The sequence below is a fragment of the Drosophila sulfurigaster genome, chromosome X (assembly GCF_023558435.1).
Source record: "Drosophila sulfurigaster albostrigata strain 15112-1811.04 chromosome X, ASM2355843v2, whole genome shotgun sequence".
Lineage (NCBI taxonomy): Eukaryota > Metazoa > Arthropoda > Insecta > Diptera > Drosophilidae > Drosophila > Drosophila sulfurigaster.
Window position 1 is genome coordinate 27,641,556 of NC_084885.1, and position 12,059 is coordinate 27,653,614.

The window sequence follows — 12,059 nt, forward strand, 5'->3', positions numbered from 1 at the left end:
TCTCACTCGACGACAATGCTAGCAATGACTGGCAGCTTATTGAATATTTGACAAGTGGAACCTGGATAAAGAGATGTCAGCAAATGACAGCAAGCATTTGTGTCAAAAACTATCGCTGCAGACACAACTATCGATTAACTAAAATGAAAGGAATGTCAGAGTATGTAGCTGGTAATCGATTGGAACTGTCAAAAATATGTGTACATGACTGATAATTTCATTGTCATATATAATAAATGCATCATAATAATGTTGATTATTTGGTTATTAAATGTTAAGCATACTTGTCAAAAATTATCGCTGTAGACACAACTATCGATTAAGACAGTATTCGCTAGAAGAAGAATGCATCTATTAATAAAAACATTGACAGATAATGCAGCTGGTAATTGATTTAGATTTCATCTAAGAATCGAATGATGTTGATTATTTTGTTGCCCATTGTCACAAGGCCTCGGTGGCGCAGTAGGCAGCGCGTAAGTCTCATAATCTTAAGGTCGTGAGTTCGAGCCTCACCCGGGGCAGGTAATTTTTTTTGCTTTTTTTTTATTAGTTTGTCTTTTACCTTAGAAGTAAACAAGAATTTATATTACTATCAACATTATTATGGCAAATTAATTGAGTCGGCAAATAAAAAAAGGTCTTGTCAAGGCATTTTAAAAGCGAAATTATCAATTGATCAAAAGCAAACATATATAAGTTAATATATTACTTATATTAAGTTTCGAATGAAGCAAAATAAAATGGCATCAATCACTCGAATCCACATATTTATTATTCATTTGTGCCAACTCTTTTTTTTTAGACTCTCTATTAAACATTTTTAAAATGCCTTTCGTATTTCCTATTTATTTATTTATTTCACGTGGTATTCCTTTTTTTCTGATTGTATTGTTGGCCAAACATTACTTTTCCATTTCTAATTATACATAAATTTAATTTCATCCGCCTATATATTTGTTTCACCCAATTTGATTAGATGCTGCCTGTCATTATTTCGATCACATATGCTTGATATTCATTCTCAAGCCATATATTAATTGTAGCTGCCTATTTGTAATGCCTTTTATTTGAGCAACTTTCACTGGACTCGCTTCACTTCAAAGTATATTTTGCTAGTTGAGTTGGGCAATCCATCTACATATTGTAGAGAGAGAAAGGGAAAGGGAAGGGGAAGGGGAAAGAAAGAAAGCTGCCTTGCTGCAAAAGGCAAAAGGCAGCAGGCAGTCGAGTGTCTTATCAAATTGCTCGGCTGGTCGCATATTTCAAAACTAATTGGGCGCTACGCTCGAGCGATGCGAAAGGCACAAAAGTTGGGGCAATTATTCTCGGCCCGGAAACTAATCTCAGACTTTGTAATGAATTTGTGGCATTTTACGCTTAAAAATTAATAGCTAACCTCAAAGAGCGCAGCAGCCAAAATTCATAATTATAATTTGTACAAGTGCATGCTGGCAGCTCTCATCTTTGCGGGGTGATAGAGATGGAGGAGGGTGGGATGGGGGATAAAGGATATACTATACTATATATGTATATAGGCTCTCATGTTCGTGCTTTCGCTTCGGCGCTGGGCAGCGGCCATAACTCATAAACATAAATTTAAATTAGAAAACAAATGAAAGCGCAAAATGTCGTTAATTTTGCTGAGACTCCCGACCACATCGCTTCCCAAGCAAAAACCCCAAAAACAAAAGCCAATCTCATTCCCAATCCATGCACAGCTAAAAGAGAAAGAAGAAAATTGAGTTCAAGGTAAAAGCTGTTCAATTGATTTACAGTTTCAGCTTGGATTAATCGTGATGGAACACTCGAAAGTAGGCCAGCCAGCATACAAAAGATGGACGATAATAATTTAGAATTATGCTTCAAAGCGCTTCAAATCGTCTTCAAAGTATATCAAATTCTGTCAAAATAAAAGCTGCTGAAAGCATCTGAAAAGCTTTCGCTTTGTTAGGTTTATTCATTTATGAGAAATCACAAAAATATATATAAAATTGGAGAAAACTAAAATTGAGCAAACATTTTTGAATTGAAAGCTCCTTCGAGCACTTGATAAAGATAAATTTCTATGGAGCTCAAAGCTCTTGCCAATGCATTAGTCCAATGCAAAACTGTAATGAATAAGCTTATTACAAAGGCTGCAAAATAATGTAGGACCTTTCGGAAAGCACCTGCAAAGCTTTCGCTTTGTTAAGTTTACAACTTTGGAAAGTAATAAAGAAAGTAAAAGTGTGCAAACATTTTTGAATTAAAGACTCTTTGAAAACTTGACACACGTTTAATTGTGTGCAGTTTAAAGCTCGTTTAAAGCTTTATCTTAATCGTAAGTTTACTTTCAAACTGTAATTAATAAGCTCATTACGCTTATCCAATTTATAGCGCTCTATAATTAATGTTGTATTAAATATTTTTAGCGTAATTATGAAATTTGAAAGCTCTTTAAAGCAATTGACAGATATTAAATTTAGTGGAGCATAAAGTTCTCTCAATATTCCTTATGAAGCTGTAATGAATAAGCTCATTACGCCTATCCAATTTCCCTAGCTCTATAATTAATGTTGTAATAAATATTTGTAGTGCAATCTTACTTAATAATTTTCATTGCATGTCAAGTTAAAGCTGCTCGAGATAAATCAACAAAATGACAAGAGAAGGAGAGGAGAAAGAGAGCAGCCAAGTAGAGCTAATTTTGGACTGGACCCAAAGAGGAACAATCGAAAACTAATGGCAATTGCCAGTTGAAACTAAAATGTCGTTGATATCCCAAGTTCTTTTGAACTTTTGATAGTCGACAGCATCGACATTGGAATCGGCATTGGCATCAATAAATGAAGCTGGTGCTGAATAAACTCGGAATCAAAAATAAACAGAGCCCACAAGTTGTTGAGAGAATGAGACAGATAATGAGATAGAGAGAGAGTGCAAACTAAACTCAAATATCAATGGGAGAGCTGTGATAATGGGCAAAACAGGGGACTGGGCATTTGTAATAAAGGGCAACCGCAGAGCTAAGCGTGTGATAAAAGCTGTTGAGCTCATTCAGCGAAATGAAATGGAACCAACATAAACAAAAATGCGACCACAATCGATGGAGAGAATGCACCCCGCACTCCGCCTCATCCCCCTCCTCGACTCGCTTGTCTAGAAAAGCTGAACCTGAAAGCTGAAACTGAAGCTGAGGCTGGGGACAGAGCGAGTTGGCCTTGCCTTTGATGTGGCTGCCCAGCGCAACACACAAAACCGGGCGCTGGGATTCTCAAACTGGGCAACTTTTTTACCCTTCGTCTGGGGGATGGAAAGAAGGTGAAGGCGGAGGCAGAGGGGAGAAAAGAGAGCCGGACTCGCTTGATTATAAGCCACATTAATGCACAGACATGCGCCTGCAAAAAGGTTCAAGCAAAACTCTCTAAAAACTCCAGGCACAAAAGTAAAAGACGAAACGGCATAGATGATGTGATGCTGTGATGATGATGATGACAACGACAACGACAGCGGCGAGAGTAAAGAGACAAACCAGCAACTGACTGAGAATTGGAGAAAACTGGGAAACTCTCTAGATGAAAGTTGCGTCTGCGTTTGCGTTTTTCGGAGAGTTTTTGTGGCCTCAAACGTTGTGTGTGGCGGTCAACAGTTTTAATTAAAACAAAACAAGCAAAATGAGCCATCACCTAAGCACGACACTTGAATACACTCATCACTGCATTCACTGAGTGTTTCTCTCTCTCTATGTGTGTGTCTGTGTGTGTGTGTGTGTCAAGGATATACTTGTAATGAAAAGGCTGCGAAATGGTCACAGATCTCCCACAATGGACTGCTAATTGGAGCCTGACTTATTTATTCAATTATTAGGCACAATTTTTGAATATACAAAATGAGAAATTTGAGGAAACCCAGAGAGAGTTTTAAAATACAAAATAGGAGACTACAAAATATTATAATATATACCTAAGAATTGTATAGATTTAAAAGAAATAACTAAGAGACAAATTATAGTTAGACAATATAAAACAAATGAAGCTTACAATATTTTAATTATTGGGCAACATTTTTGAATATACGAAAAAGAATACAATTTGAATATATTCAGATAACTTTAAAATACAAAATAAAAAGAGTATTTATTATTTGACATCAGTTTTGGTTACAAGAAGAAGAAAACAGAAGAAGAAACAGATTATAAAGCAAATTCTTTAGACTGAGAATAGAGTTTCCAAAATATATTCATTCATGGAAAAGCATTTTTGCATTAATTTATAATATTGTTGTTGTTGTAGGTTGTTTTTTTCTAAGAAAGTAGTAAAGTAGCGCAAAAAAAGTATTTAAATATAAGTTTATATGTCTTCTTTAAATATTTTTTGAAACAATGCAGAATATTAAAGGCCACAGAAGTCTATTCTGTAGTCTTAGTCAATATCTAGCTCAACTAGAAATCAGTGCAGACAGATACAATATATCTATAGTCATTCTAAACTATGTTAGTACAGTATATAATATACCAAAATAAGGAGAAACATATTTACAGTATGGGTTATAGTATTTTTTGTTGTTGTTTGTAACTAATAATTGATATATTTACTATATAGTATATGGTATATAGTATGTATATATAGTATATACTTTAAAGCAAATTGTTATATCCTAATCAAATATTACCATTGCATTAAAAATACCAACAAATATATGTTTAGTATACTATACTCAGGTAATAGTATTTTTTTTTATCTTAACATTGATATTTTTAAAATATTATAATATTAGGAACTTTGGTAAATTATAGTACAAATGTAAATTGCAAAATCACGATTTGCTTATCGAAGAATAAGCCGATATCTATAAGATAGCGACAAGTTCAGTTAAAATCGAAACTTATAGTAAAGCGAAGAAAGTCCGAGTGAAGCGTATGTGCTTATAAATAAATTAATTATAGTGTGTGTGGAAGAAAAAAAAAAGAAGAAACGCGACTAAATAAGCAAATGAAGAAAGAGGAAGTGCCGAAATGAAGTGCAGGACGGAATGAAGATGATGCGAAGCTGGTCATAAAGTGAAATTTAGACGTTTTCAGCTCTCGACTTCTAGGTTTTGGCCTCGAAAACGAAATGTGCGGAAAATGTGACGGTCAACAAATTATCAAAAACAAAAACAAAATAAAACACCGGAAACGAAAGGAGAGGGCGAAAGGGAAAATAAAAGGGAAACAAAAACAAATGCGAATGCCAAAAAAAAAAACAACACAACTACATTAAAAACACCAAAAAAGGGCGCTGCGAATCGACGCTGAACAGCTGTGAACTTCAACGCCCACGAAACGTGCGAGGAGTTCAAGAAAAACGAGTTAAAAAGAAAGAGATAGTGAGAGAGAGGGAGAGAGAGTGATAGCTATAGAAAGAGCGGGAAGTAAAGCAACAGCAGCTGAATGTGAAACGGAAACGCGCATAAAGAGCTTTTCTGTGGCCCACAAAATGGCCTAAAAGAAAAACTATGGCCAAATGGAAATATTTACTATAGCTAGCCAAGTCTCATCTGTTTCTCTCCGTCTCTGCACCCCTCTAAACTAACACTTGGCATTGCAATAATTATGGAGCTTACAGCTGGACTTGGTGGCTGCAAAGCACATAACAATTTCTGTTGCCAACTGATGCTCATTAGCTGAGGTCCAAAGACGAGGATAACGAAAGGTAAAAGGATCGTATATAGACAAGCTTAGGCCAAGAGATCGTATAAAGTCAAGTTTATGTTTGACTTGGCAATTAAATGTAAAATTAACATTTAAGAAAGCTGCAGTCGAGTGTGCTAAAAATATACTGAATATACCCCTTTATTTTGTATGTATTGTAAATAATAATAGCAAATTAATATATTTGGTATATCAATATACTGAGTAAATTTACCATAAAATACTAAAACATACCAAACACTGAATTTTGTATGTATTGTTGTAAAAATATTGCCAATCAGTATACTTGGTATATCAATATACCGAGTCAATATACCATAAATATACAAAAATATACCAAAAGCTCTTTTTTGGATTTATTGTTATATGAATATAGAAAATTAGTATACTTGGTATATCAATATACAATAAAAATACTAAAATATACTGAACACTGTATTTTGTATGTATTGTTGAAAAAATATACCAACATATCTATATTTGGTATATCAATATACCAGTTCAATATATTTGTATTTATATTTTGAAGTCTATATACAAAATTATACCAAAACCATATACCGAAAAAATACTAAAATGTACTAAATACTATATTTTGTATGTATTGTTGTAAATATATATAATATTACTATATTTGGTATTTATACCATTTACATTTATACCAATACCGTAAAAATACTAAAATATACGATAAACTGTATTTTGAAGTATAAGTAAAAAAAAATGCATTATATACTAAAATAATACTAAAATGCACCACCAAATGCTATATTTTGTAAGTATCGTTGTAAAAATATGGCAACTTAGTATATTTTGTATATCAATATATATATTCAATAAACCATAAAATTACTAATAATATACGAAGCACTGTATTGGAAAATCGAAAAAATACTTAAATATACCGAATGCTATATTTAGTATATTAATATACTACTGCATTCAAAATATACTATGAAGTATAAGAAATGCGAGATTATTAAAAAAAATCTTAAAAATTGTATAGTAAAACTCATTTGGAAACTGAAAAAAATAATCTTAAAAATGTTATAGTAAAACTGATAGTAAAATGAAATAATTTAAAAATGATTTCAATATTGTTAAAGCTTAATTACATCCTTAAAATTAAATAATGCTAGTGAAGTAATTAAATGAACTCGTTTTATGTGCATTGCTTGCCGCACAAATATATTTATCAATTATACTTTAAGTGTGGCACAACTTTGGCCATCATAGACAATTTTCAGGCACTTGAACTCTACTGAGGAATTCCATCCTATAGACGAGTAGTGCAATCCGCAAGCACGAAGCACACGGGGCACACTCATCGCTGATTGAGAGCTGCCTTCGATCAGAGAGTAGCCACTGATTGATGAACTCAATTGTCAAGTCGATGCCAAAGGGAAAGGCGCAACTGGCAACTCGCAACTCGCAACTCGCAACTCGAGAGTCAAGAGGTCAAGCGATGCCAGCAAAAATTAAGTTGTTACTTCTGCCGGATGGATGAAGGAGACAAGCTACAGCAAAAAGAGAGAGAGAGATCGAGAGAGAGAGAGAAGGGAGAAAGGGGAAGGACGAGCCTTATAAACATATCTACTTATACGTTTCTTTATGCCGCACGTCGCAATATTTTTGTTGTCCGTCTGTGTCCAGGCAACAACGAGCCAGCAAACAGACAGAGAGAGAGAGAAAGGGAGAGAGATTGTTTCACTGTTTTTTGCCCTTGCCTGTGGAAAACCTTTTGCCTTTTATTTTGGTCAACTTGCACTTGGCGTCGTACCACGATATACATATATATATAACGATGTATGTATATATATTTTATATATATTTTTCTTTTTTTTTTGTTATGCTCGTCCACTTTTTGTTGCTCCTTTTTGTGGCTAAATACAAAGGCGGCTGGTTTTTGTGTGCCTGTTTTTAGTTATTGTCCTTGTTGTTGTTGCTGTTGCTCTAGTCCACAAGTAGCAAAAGTCTCGAGTCTGTAACTGGGTCTGAGGTTTGGGTCGGCTTTTTTGTGTGTGTGTTGTTGTTGTTGTTGTGCTGTGTTGGCTGCTCGGCCTCCGGTTGTTAGTTGCATGAATATGAAGTGGTCTTATAATCCACACCAAACAACAAAATGACCCAAGTGCGAAATTAAAAGGCGAAAATGTGCCGACCAAAAGAGTGAGACGACAGCCAGTTGACTGAGGGCTTTTTGCTTTTGCTTTTTTGCTTTCTGTTTTTTGTTGTGTGTGCTTCGGCAGATTGCTCGTTTTGTCATAAAGACGTTAGACCGGAAGATGTGTACTCAAGCTTGCTAATACTCAAAGTACAAATGGGGGAATTCCCTTAACCCTTAACCCATTAATACTCCCACTTTCCTCCCACTTTTTACACTTTCAACTATTCAAATTTCATTCTCACTCTAAAGTATTTAAAATCGATCAAATTGCATACTTAACTTATGCCAATTGATCACAATGTTTGACCATCAATTTGTTGTTTTAAACTAAACTTCAACAGTCGCACAGTTTTTGCACTTTGCTAAATGTTATTAACATTTATTAACTGTTGCTCAGCGCGCTGGCGCAGTAAATGAAAGAGAACGCAACTACTGCTAAATACGCTTTCTCTTTCTTATATTTATAGCGCGGTTTGAAACCGGCCTAAGAAATATTCTAATTCTAATATTCTAACATTTACAAAATAATTGAAATTTTTGTTCTCTTAATAAACGAATTTCATATTTTGTTTACTAAATGTTGGATAAAACTTGAAATTTATTTCAAATTGATGTCAGCTAAATAACATTCTCTCAACTATCATATTTCTGTTATAAATCTCAACTCATGCGCAGCTCTAGCAACAAAGTCTCTTAAATTCTTCGTATAACATTAACTACAGAAATGATTCTCTTATATTATATTACTTTCCACATTCATATTACTTTCTTTTCGGAATGGTTTAAAACTTGTTGCTAATGTGTGCGTAGAACAGTTTTTATTAAAAAAGTCAGCACTACTATAACAAACATTATTTACCAACTATTCTATTTCGACAAGTATTATTTCTTTGTCAGTTTAAGCAAAGTAAATTCATTAAAATAATGATATCAATATAAAATAAACAAATGTAGTATAATATGGATAATTTTTGGTACACACAACAACAACTTCAGTATTTAGAATTCCTAAATATTTTCATTGCGATGAGATAAAAAGGAATATGAAATACTTTGGTATTGTAAAAAGGTGTCATAGTTGCTTCGGCTGACAATATGGTATATTTTGTACTATACGGTATATTTTGAATGTAGTACTACATCAATATACTAAATACAACCTTAGGTATACTTTAATATATTTTTGGTATATTATTTGGTATATTTTACAAATAATACTGCACTTTGTTGCTTTTATCTTAAATGTATAGCAAGTAGCTTTCTTATTTTTTTAAATGTATATTTTTAGTATTTTGATATATTATGTTGGTATATATTACAAATAATACCGCACTATTTTGCTTATTAAATATTATATTTTACATTATATTATATTATATAGTATATTTTACAAATAAAACGGCACTTTTATCTTAAATGTATAGCTGGTATCTCACAGTCGAGCATACTCAGCTGTCGCTTTCTTATTTGTTTTCCCATTCCCCATATGGGAAATATCTTAAAACTTTTCATTTGGAATTTGGATTCTAAGTTTGAAAAATGTTTGTTTGATTTCAAAACCGAATTCGGGATAATTTATTGCTATTATCCATATCAATAGAAAGCTTTACGCTTTGCATAAGTATAAAACAATTTATGTGCGAAAAAAATCAATTAAATTTTTTTAATTACATACCATTTTTTTATGTCCGAATGAATAATATATCTAAGTGTGTGTATTCTGAAACAAAAATACATCAAATTAAACGAATTTGTTAGACAACAAATCAGTATACAGCCATTTAATTACTGTGTCGGACATTTTATTAATTTTATTTTTATGTTGCAGTTTACATGAGAGCTAGAAAATTTATAAAATCCTAAATTAATCAATTAGTTTTTAAATTGCATGTTTTTTATTGTTCAATAAATTGTATTGAAATTTTGACCAGCAGCTTTGTTTCATATCAAACTATTTCAGCATCGCTTGGCTTCCATAGAAGAGTCTGCTGGTAATAGATTATATGGTAATAGATTTGAGTGAAAAAGTGCTTTGCGTGTATGTGTGTGTGTGATCTGGTGTGTGTGTGTGTGTGTTTGACTAGAAGGCGGATCAAGCTATTTGAATAGGCGGAATTGTTAAGTGGATTTGATCAAGCTAAAGACTGTTAAGCTTGCTTAGGTGTCTATTTGATCAACTGTTACTCAACAGTTGTGCAGAATTACAACAAGTGTACAAAGTAAACTGTCGGTAATCAATGCTTGAAAGTGGGCGTGGTCAGGTAGAGGCAGCTACACAAAGCTACACATGACAGGTAATCGCTTGGTAAGCGATCTGCTGTACAAAAGTTTTGGACAATTTTAGTTTATTCATGTCAAATGCATGTATGTGTGTGTGTTTGAGTAGTTGGCGGACCGATTTATAGTAAGTAAAGATGAATGTGCTAAGTAGGCGTGGCTAAGTAGAGGATCATTAGCAATATGAAGCTTGGGCTGCTTTTACTCAACTGTTACTCAACAGTTGAGCGGAGAACCAAGAAATTGATACAGTGCACTGTATTTTATTTTTAATTTTAAATGAATGTGTGTCTTTTACATCTGTGTGCGTTTGATAAGCTATCATTATGGATTCAGGTAGGATAAGTTTACAGCTAGGGATCTGCATGTATGCTAATATATTTTTGTATCTGTAGTATGTTAATATATTTCTGATCAACTGCTGCTGTCATAAGCATCAAGCTTCTCATTTAACTTATTTGTGAATTGGAAAAAAAAATGCATAGAAAATGAAAACAATGAATTCTTTCCCTATAGTATATATTCAGCTATCTCTCAATGCAATCGAAGGTAACTTGAAATGTTTTAAAGTTAATTTGATGTTAAAAGAAACACCAAATACTAAAATTAATAAAATATTAGTAATAATATAATATTTCAAATATTTATTAGAAAAAATAGTTATACGAGTATTTGAAAGGTTTTTGAAAAACAGAAAGCATTTTATTTTTCCATATTTAATATGTATTAAAAATGCGAATCTTTTTATACGTACACATAAAATTCTTTATTTTTCAACTGAGTCTGAGAAGAAATTTTCCTTGGCTTCTGCGATGCAAGTGGCCAATTTAATTTGCATTCATATGTCGAATGTTCACAATTAGTAATACAAAATATTATTCAAATCTGTATAATTACTTCTTTTTATTTATAAGTGTAAAATCTGTACAGTAGAAAATTCGAGATTAACAACACATGGAAGTAATTTCATAGTTACATATTTAATGCCTAGTAAAAAAAAGAAATTCGTTTCAAGTGTCGTAACTTTAAAATTGAAAGCTTATAAGTTAATTTATTTATTTTACATGTCTATTTTTGCAATAGTCACAAAAACTGTATAAGTTACATCAAAAAGTATTCACAATATCATTATTGTGAATCAATTCGTTGCCACGTTCAATATTGAATCGCTTCACATGCGCTTTTCCAAGCTTTTAATTGCTGTTAACATCATGAAAGTTCACGTTATGTTACAGCTAACATTTAAGGGTAACAGTGCACGCAGCTGTTAACTAACATGCTGTTAAGCAGCAGCTGTTAACTAACTTTCTGTTAAGCAACGCAAAGTTCTGAAAAGTTTCGAAAGTAATTTTGGGACAAGTCGAAAAGCTGACAAAAGTTGCACAGAAAAAATTCCCCGAAAAAAAGACTGTGGGGAAATTTTGGGTTGGGAAAAGGAAATTGTGACGGTGAATTGCACGCATAATGTGCGTCGCTGAGAGGGGCACAGAGACAGGCATTGCGTATACGCCGCGTCTGCTGTTGGGCTGCTGTATGAAATAGGGCCGAAAACTCACTTGTGTGTAATAAATTTGCAATTATGATCATCGCTCTACGCTATTCACAGCAGCAAGTACAGTCCTCAGAATGCCACTGACACTTTGACCCCTTCCATCCCCATCCCCATCCCCGTCCCCATCCCCATGCCCGGCACAAAAGTATGTAAATTTATGCGCTCAGCAAAATTGGATTAATTATGAAACCATGAAAATTGGGTTAATTCCTTTCGGTTAAATAATTGCCCCAGCATTTGTTGGCTATTGAACTGCAACGCAATTGGCGTTGCAATTTTTACCACCGCCACTTCCCCCACCCCTCTCCCCTCTGCTCCACAATCCGCATTTGCAACAGTTGCAAACAGTTGCCATCAGCTTTTTTTGTGGCACGTGCTAACCGAATGTCTGT

General features: G+C 33.5%; 1 non-coding gene across 1 annotated transcript; it reads left to right on the top strand.

The window, feature by feature from the left end:
• Positions 1-451: 451 nt before the first annotated feature.
• On the top strand, positions 452-524 carry Trnam-cau (transfer RNA methionine (anticodon CAU)). The gene has a single exon. It is a non-coding gene; the product is annotated as a tRNA-Met (tRNA).
• Positions 525-12,059: the final 11,535 nt, after the last annotated feature.